The 7,413-nt window shown below is 34.9% G+C and overlaps 1 pseudogene; it reads left to right on the forward strand.

The window, feature by feature from the left end:
• Positions 1–2,772: 2,772 nt before the first annotated feature.
• Positions 2,773–3,563, forward strand: LOC130043100 (rRNA-processing protein FCF1 homolog; annotated as a pseudogene).
• The last annotated feature ends 3,850 nt before the right edge of the window (positions 3,564–7,413 follow it).

Genomic DNA, 7,413 nt, shown 5'->3' on the forward strand with positions numbered 1-7,413 from the left:
AATGAAGTTCTCCACAAATTTCTGTATATGAAATGTGCCCAGATTAGCTATTATTCCATTGGCATTTCTTGTATATGAAATAATACATGAAATATGTATATGATAACCTGCATATATAAACTTCAGGAAGCTCATTGTGATACTCCAGACCTCTTTATCACATCTGTGACTCTCATTCCTTTCCCATGATTCAGGATAGTTAGAAGCATGTTTATTATTTTGGAGATAATAGAAAATCCATTCTCCAATGTCATCAAATCATTACATGTATGTTCATATTTAACACTGCCAATTCTTGAATGAAGACTAATGCCCATGGTAGAGAAAAGTATTCACATAGTTGTGAATTTCAATTCCATTTGACATTGACTAAAGTTTCACTTAAAATGCAAATGATAAATGTATGTGAATATCAGAGGTACTAGGTACATTTGCCATATTTGGACTAAAAAACATATATTTATACTATCTAACTCATACTGTTTGTTACTGAGAAGCAATACAAAAAATTCAACAAGAAAAAGAAAATCAAAGTTTTTGGTAAAAGGTGATAGTAGTACTGTGTAGGAGAGTAAAGAGAGGCTAAAGACAATAGCTTTTCAGAGTTGACTTCTAAGATAATACACAGGGCCAGAAAAACAATACAGTGGTAATACTCTGTTGACCTAGGATCAATCCCTGGCACCACATATGGTCCCTGGAGTCTGCCAAGCAAGAATGATCTCTGAGTGCAGAGCCAAGAGTAAGTCTTCAACACAGCTGGTAGTGGTCCACAAACAAGCAAACAAAACAAAAAAAAAATGAAAACAAATTCCTTATGCATAGTGATGAGTGACTCCTAGACATTTTAGTTGAAATCCTAGAGTGGAGAATTGCTGAAAAGAATGCTTTGTTTTTCATTCCAAACAAAAATGGGCTTGATTTTATAAGGATTTATATGATCTTCCTTTTGAAGGATTTTGGCCTCAGTTTCTCATCTTCTCGCCAGTTGCTCAATACTTATCTTGGCTTTATAGTGTGTTCACTTGCTCTAAATGAGATCATTGTCTACCACTCCTACCATCTAGTTATATGTAGTATTTTATGGTGAAAGAGGTTCTATTCTTAAAGAATGATTTGGGCTTATCCATTATATATATTTCCAGTCAAACCAGAATTACAAGATAACCTTTTGCCTGGACAAGTTCAAAGTCTTTCTCCATTGAAAACAGAATTATTTAGTAAGACAAAACAAGACAAAATCCAATGTAAAACATTTGCTCAGAGGCTCTTGAATTTAAACCTAAGGAAGCGAGGAAGTAGGGACAAGCTGAGGAAAGATATAATTTGTATAATTGTAAAGCTATAGATGAGAACACCAATAACACAAGATTTAATTATTCCTTTCATCTTGCCTTATTTCACTCCTGAAGATCAATACACTTGTTCTCGTCTTAAGCAGCAATGATTTCTACAATCTAAACATAAATTTAATCATGTGCTGCCATCCTTGTGTTTATAGACTCTGTCAAAGACACAGCCCATTATAATTATTTTCTCAATCATTTGCCACAAGAGAAACACTTCAGGGAACACTAAAACTTAACTTAATCACTAGAAACAATATCAATTCAACCAATGTATCTTATTACATAGACACTTTGCATTTAAAGTACAGTTCATTTCCTAATACTTTAATTTTCTTTTAAATTTAAAAATGTGTATATATGCAGCGATGGAAAATTGCCATATTTCATATGAACCATAAAAAATAACATCATGAACATCATTAAAACTGATTCCCAAGGCAATATATGCAAATTTTCAAGCCATAAATCATTTGGGTTTGTTTACATACATCCACTCTGCAGAAAGAAACTATCTTAAAGCTAAAAATGAGTAATAATACAAACCATAGAAGATACTAAAAACAAATAAATTGGAATACTAGAAGACAAAGCAAATCACAAAAGTGACAGCTCTTTATAAAAAGACAACCAAAATTCTTTCGGATCAAAATAATTTCAGATACAATATAACTTATAAAATCAAATGGAGAACTGTCAAAGGAATCAATGGAATTTTAACGTGAATGCAAGATCAGCAATGCCAAGATAGACTGCATCATACTTCTTTCCTATATGATTCTATAGCACTAGTATGGGGAAACTCGGGAAATATATATATATATATATATATAAACACACATATATATCAATTTGAAAATAAATGTATGATAGCTATTCAATCATTAAAATAATGTATGATAATGTCACAATATTATAGGGAAATTAGAATTATATAAATGCATATGAGAAATAAGTATATGAGTGTTGTATGTGTGTATACATGCAAGTATGTGTCACTGTCACTGTCCCCCTGTTGTTCATCGATTTTCTCGAGCGGACCCAGTAATATCTCCATTGTGAGATTTTTTGTTACTGTGTTTGGCATATTGAATGTATCACGGGTAGCTTTCCAGACTTTGTTGTGTGGGCAAGATACTCTCGGTAGCTTGCTCGGATCTCCGAGAGGGGTGGAGGAATCGAACCCGGGATAGCACGGTTGGCCAGGTGCAAAGCAAATGCCCTACCCACTATGCTATCTCTCCAGCCGACAAGTATGTGTATAACTGTTTTATTTATGTTATCATGAGGCTGTATGTATGTGTGTGTTCAAGTGTGTTCTTGCTCTTCATAAGTAAAATAGGTAACTTTATTTCTTTGGGAGGAAAGACAACCTGCTTACAATTTTTTTAAGAATAAAGAGAAGAAGCCCGAGCCCGGCGTGGACATGGAGAAACAGAAGAAGACCAGGAAGTATGCGACCATGAAGCGAATGCTCAGTCTTCGAGAACAGAGGCTGAAAGAAAGGGACAGATAAAAACCTAAAAAGAAAGTAAAGAAAGATCCCAGTGCACTTAAAGAAAGAGAAGTCGCTCAGCACTCTTCCTGCTTATTTTTCCAATATAACACACAGCTGGGCCCACCATACCATGTTCTGGTTGATACCAACTTTATCAACTTCTCCATTAAAGCCAAACTGGACTTAGTACAATCAATTATGGGCTGTCCGTATGCCAAATGTATCCCTTGTATAACTGACTGTCATGGCTGAGATTGAAAAATTGGGGCAGAAGAATCGAAACGCTCTTAGGATTGCCAAGGATCCAAGATTTGAAGAATTACCATACACACACAAAGGAACCTCAGCAGGTGACTGCTTAGTACAAAGAGTAACTCAGCACAAATGTTACATTGTGGCCACTGTTGACTGAGACTTTAAAAGGAGAATTTGAAAGATCCCTTGAGACCCTGTCATGTACATTTCTAATCATAGGTATAACAATGAGCGGACGCCAGATGATTACGGAGCCCCTCGGTTCTAGTTCTTAAAGATAAAAGTTCTGCCTTCCTTCAACTTTCTTTGTTGCTGGTTCACTAAACATGTGCTAGCAAGTGTATAAATGATCATTCCACTCACCCGTTTGCTCTGTCGTGAGCTGAGAATGGTTAAGTACATTCGCTTTTTGATGTTTTGAAAATACTTTGGGAGCCAGAGTGATAGTACAGTGAGTAGCACGCTTGCCTGCACTTAGCCAACCTAGGTTTGATTCCTGGCACCCCACATGATCCTCCCAGCTCACCACGAGTGATATCTGGACACAAAGCCAGGAATAAGTCCTGAGAACAGCAGGTGTGACCTAAAAAAACACACACACACAATGAAAATGTTATTTTGTATCATTACAAAAAAAAAGAAAAAAGTAAAATCTGCTAATATAAATTCATTTGTCAAAAAAAAGAATTTAATAAATATTCAAAGTTTTGAGAAATCCAGGTAACAATTCTTTCAAATTTTCTTCAGAAACGTGAGATTTCTAATTAAAAATACTTTAGATGATGCTTTAAGGCATCTTAGTGGCTGGAGCAGTAGTACAGCAGATAGGGTCCTTGTCTTGTATGAGGCGCACCTGACTTTGATTCCTGATATTTCACATAGTTTCCCCAAGCCCTGGTAGGAGTGATCCTAAGTACAAAGTTAGGAGTAAGTCATGAGCACAGCCAGGCTTGGTCCGAAAAAAATAAAAAACCCTCAAAAATACACAAGAAATAAATAGAATAAATGTCTGGGTATTTATTACCAGATTGAATTATATCTACCATTTTGCCATATTGACTTTTTAGAAAAATATTACATGTTTAATATAAGATCCTGCATATTCTTCTACAAATTCACTTTCTTATTTGCATCACCACAGGTAAGAACCATTGTGAAGTCTTATATTCTTTCTTCTCGTGATTTTAGATTTTTTAATAGTGATTCATATTAAACATATAATTCATTAACTGCATGTTTTCATAATTATATCACTTTATAAAAAAATTTTATATTTGTCTTTCCTTGAAATTGTTTTTCAGGTTTACTTTTATTGATATGCATTTATATTAATATTCCTAGTAAGTTAGATTTACTGTAAATGTATAGTTAGATTTACCGTAAATGTATAAAATACTTATTTGTGTCCATTCTAAGTAGATAGACATTTTATTTCCAAAACACTGTACTTTCAATCAGGCAAAAATTATTTTTTTAGGGGATAAGAGGTTGGGCCATACCCAGCTTTGTGAAAGATTTACTCCTAGCTCTGTGCTAAGGAATCAATCCTGGCAGGGCTTGAGAGACCATATGTTGTTTCTGGTATAAGGCAAGCACTCTACCTTGTACATGCAAAGATTACTTTTGTGCATGCACCCTCTATCAGATGCACATAAAAAAGCTATGGAACTGACTATGTGTAGAAGTATGAGTTGAGCTGAGTTTCTAGAAATGTATTTTTGTCTTTACTAAATCAACAAAATACTTTTATAATTTGCTATTGTATATAAATTTTCATATTATCTTACACTTTCACAAAAATTTTATGAAACTTTAAAATTTTGTAAGCTTGAGAGATGTGAACTGATAAATCAATCTTCAGTTTTAATTTGGACTTTGCTGATTACTAATAAATTCATAGTGTCATGAGTTCCAAATACTTTTCCAGTTTATCATTGTCTTTTATACTTCTCTGATGCTGTCTCTCCAACCTTTTTCGCCATTAATTTTTGTTTTCCTACTTGTCACTTTTGTTATCTATTTTGTGTTTTACCCCATATTTGTTTTCCTCCAAATTATCTAAAATTCACTGGGGAATAACAAGGGTATGCATGCTTATTTGTTTTAGGGGTATGTACCATACTAACCATCAAACTGCCTTAACGTTGCACCATGGTTCATAAGATCTTTTCTCCAGGTATTTCTTGGATTTTCCCAAGTGTTGTTGAGGGGACCTGTGGACAACTCCAAACAATACTTAGCCTGGTTCTGCAGACTGGATGGTTCAATGTTGCTAAGGTCCAAGTTTGCTGGGTGTCACCAGGGTCACCCCTGCTATGCTCAAGGAACCATGTGATATTGGGGATTTATATTGAAGCCTCTACTTATCAGACATGTGCTTGAGTCCTTTGAGCTATATACCTAGTTCTTTCTCTAGATTTCTGAAGTGAATTCTAAATTCATTTTCTGCTACCATTTTTTGTTTGTTTTTAAAATATTCATTTAAAGCTTTGTTTAATTTCTCATGAATTTCTCTGGAGATGATGATTCATTCAATGAAGTAATTTAAACAATTAAAACATTTTGAGAAGAACAGGCTAGGGAGTTGAGAATTAGCACAGATGTTAAAATATTTGTCTTCAATGCAATCAAGCCTGTTTTGATCCCTGTCACTGCCAGGAGTGACTCTTGTGAACAAGAGTCAGGAGTAGACCCTGAGCAACAGCAGATGTGGCTCAAATCAATCCTCCAAAATATGTTATAATAAGGGTAGGGGTGGCAATAGTCATTTGGATCACACTGACAATATTCAGGGCTTACTCCTTATTCTATGATCAGGGATCACTACTGGTTGTATTGTGATGCACAGCAAATACCTAAACCCCTGTATCTCTCCATGCCCTCCTGCCCCATATGTATGTATGAGTTCTCTTTTGAGTTCTATGCAGCCACAAAATATGAGAGGCTACTAAGACTGTCTCACAGATTGGGTTAGGTTTTGCTGGAGCGATAGCACAGCGGTAGGGCGTTCGCCTTACAAGCAGCCAACATGGCCAACACGAGTTCGATTCCTCCGCCCCTCTCGGAGAGCCCGGCAAGCTACCGAGAGTATTCGATATGCCAAACATAGTAACAACAAAATCTCCAATGGAGACGTTACTGGGCCCGCTCGAGCAAATCGACGATCAACGGGAGGGCCTTTACCTTTACCTTGCATACATAGTACAAATTTAATTGTGTTTAAACTGGCATGGCCAGAAATCATGAACACGTGCTTTTTCCAATTAAGAAGCTTTAGCTCTGTTCCCTTCAGGTTGCCTTATAAATAAAGAAGTTAGAATTCTTTTAATAAGGAGATCAGTGATCCCTAGTCAGTGGAACAACTTCTAGAAACATAATGGTGAGACTGGGGCGTTATCCTTAGATACTATTGGCTTAATCCAGTATTCTCTAATTATGTCTTTCAGTGTATATTATCATTCTTGGGGAACAATCAAATACCTTAACTGAAAGTCTAGTTTTCTGTGCATGAAACATCACAATTAGTTAAAATATGCATAAAATAAATGCAACACTTCCTGCTTAAAACAATAACATTTTGGCAAGGAATCACAATTGAATTCCATAGGTCAGAAACCAGATTTCTCTATTGACAAAACTTAGTTTTCTTCTAACTAAAAATAATGCTGAAACTGTAGGTGTGTCAATAATGCCATTTAATTTATGTACCTAACACACAGGTTTTGTTCTAGTAAGTTTTCAGGCACTTTAAAAAGCCAAAATCTTTACTCAACAGATCATTGCATAGTTTACCCACACATGCTTTGCAATTGTGACATATTATCACATTTTATAATGTGCTGTCTTTGCACATTCATTCTTTATTTAATTTGGATTAGTTTCCATTATTACAGTTTCCTGGGTTTCAAATCATGCTATTATTTAGTGTCTTTGTCTATCATTGTTTTTCAGAAAATATGAAAAAATAGCCTTTGTTATGTATGAGTAGCAAACTATTTCCTTCTTTCTTTAATGTGCACACAAGGATAACACAATGAATCTATGTATTGAAACTCTAATCTGTAAACCCCCATATCCGGTTTCTAAAAAGACAGTATGAATCTAAAATCACAATTACCATTTTAAACAGAAAATATTTTGCCTCTTTTTCTTTTCTTTTGAAAAGGAACTTAGATGGGTACTTTTGATAAGTATGTTATAAAACATGTTAAAATAGTGTCTAGGACTAACGGTGGAAAATTTAGTGTCAAGTTTTTATTACTAATTGTTTTGATGGTCATCTTTTACTATAATAGTCACAACACTCTTGTATTC

Source organism: Sorex fumeus, unplaced genomic scaffold (assembly GCF_029834395.1).
Source record: "Sorex fumeus unplaced genomic scaffold, SorFum_2.1 ptg000111l, whole genome shotgun sequence".
NCBI classification, from domain to species: Eukaryota; Metazoa; Chordata; class Mammalia; order Eulipotyphla; family Soricidae; genus Sorex; species Sorex fumeus.